Genomic DNA, 2513 nt, shown 5'->3' with positions numbered 1-2513 from the left:
CTTTCTTATAATCCCTCTTCTGCAATGCATTAAACATTTAATACTGGCCTGGCAAACTGTTATGACCCCAATGGCGAGGGTCTCAGAGGAACGTGGAAATCTGCAGAATACAAAAATCCAGCTCATAGGGCAGTGGTAACTGGGTTGACCATATATCTACTCCTAACGCCAACACTAGAAGTAGCCGGGGATCATTCCTACGTTGATTCTAGATGACACGCGCCAGCCGGAGAATCTAGCTACCCCTAGTAGAGGAAAACAAAGACCTTTCTTGCCTCCAGAGAAGGGGACCCCAAAGCTGGATAGAAGCCCCCCACAAATAATGACGGTGAGGTAAGAGGAAATGACAAACACAGAAATGAACCAGGTTTAGCACAGAGAGGCCCGCTTACTGATAGCAGAATAAAGAAAGGTAACTTATATGGTCAACAAAAACCCTATTAAAATCCACACTGGAAATTCAAGAACCCCCGAACCGTCTAACGGTCCGGGGGGAGAACACCAGCCCCCCTAGAGCTTCCAGCAAAGGTCAGGATATAGATTTGGAACAAGCTGGACAAAAATACAAAACCAAAACAAATAGCAAAAAGCAAAAGGCAGACTTAGCTGATATAACTGGAACCAGGATCAGTAGACAAGAGCACAGCAGACTAGCTCTGATAACTACGTTGCCAGGCATTGAACTGAAGGTCCAGGGAGCTTATATAGCAACACCCCTAAGTAACGACCCAGGTGCGGATAAAAGGAATGACAGAAAAACCAGAGTCAAAAAACTAGTAACCACTAGAGGGAGCAAAAAGCAAATTCACAACACCTCTCCTCCTCCACCATCCCCATCATTGCCCTCTCCCCATCAGCCCCATCATTGCCCTCTCCTCCTCCACCATCCCCAGCATTGCTCTCTCCCCTTCAGCCCCATCATTGCCCTCTCCTCCTCCACCATCCGCATCATTGCTCTCTCCCAGTCAGCCCCGTCATTGCCCTCTCCTCCACCACCATCCGCATCATTGCTCTCTCCCCGTCAGCCCCATCATTGCCCTCACCTCCCCCCACACACACACACCATTCACTTCTCTGCACATTCCCCTGCAGCGCGATACACACACATTCAAATACACACACACACATTCACACATACACACACACATTCACATACACACACACATACACACACATACATTCACATACACACACACACATACATTCACACACACACACACATACACACACATTCACATACACACACACATTCACATACACACACATTCACACACACATTCACATACACACACATTCATACACACATTCACATACACAAACACACATTCACATACACACACATACACACACACATTCACATACACACATACATTCACATACACACACATACATTCACACACACACACACACACACACATTCATATACACACACACACACATTCACATACACACACACATACACATTCACATACACACACACACATTCACATACACACATACACACACATACATTCACATACACACACATACATTCACACACACACATACATTCATATACACACACACACATTCACATACACACACATTCACACACACATTCACATACACACACATTCATACACACATTCACATACACACACATTCACATACACACACACATACACACACACACACATACATTCACATACACACACATACATTCACACACACACACACACATTCATATACACACACACACATTCACATACACACACATTCATACACACATTCACATACACACATACATTCACATACACACACACACCTCTCACCTCTCCTCGCGCTGCATCTCATCGCCTTCCTCTGACACAGCCGGCCGCTGAATGATGACGTTATCCAGCGGCGCGTCTGTGTGAGAGGAAGCAAGAGGAAGCAGGAAGACAGATCGATGGGCAGTGGAGCTGCAGGGATTTCTCCCTGCCCCCCGCAGCCACTCTGCAGGGGCCTCCCTCCACCTCTGCACACGTTGGGAGCCGGCGCTCTGCAGCTTCTCTGAGCCGGCTGTCAGCTTGACAGTCGGCACAGAGAACAGCTGACTTCCAGACCGGGGGCGGCAGAATGCAGCCGCCGGGGGAGACACTGCGGACCACTGAATTAGGCGGCCCAACTGTGCCCCCCTGCTGGCTGCGCCCGGGGCACATGCCCCGGCTGAACCCCCCCCCCCCCCCCCGATACGCCACTGCCTGGGAGGGGTGACAGGTTCCCTTCAACACTAACAGAAATAAACACTTGAAATAGATCACTCTGTTTGTCATGACTCTATATAATATATGAGTTTCACTTTTTGAATTGAAGAACTGAAATAAATTAACTTTTTGATGATATTCTAATTTTGTGAGAAGCACCTGTATTTAGATGTGATAACTGGCCATCTAAATTTTAACCCCTTTCTGCCATCTGACGTACTATCCCGGCGAGGTGGCCTGGGACTTAATTCCCAGGGATGGGATAGTACGTCATGTGCGATCAGCCAC

The sequence above is a fragment of the Ranitomeya variabilis genome, chromosome 1 (assembly GCF_051348905.1).
Source record: "Ranitomeya variabilis isolate aRanVar5 chromosome 1, aRanVar5.hap1, whole genome shotgun sequence".
In the NCBI taxonomy this organism is placed as follows: Eukaryota; Metazoa; Chordata; class Amphibia; order Anura; family Dendrobatidae; genus Ranitomeya; species Ranitomeya variabilis.
This window is presented reverse-complemented; position numbering follows the sequence as displayed.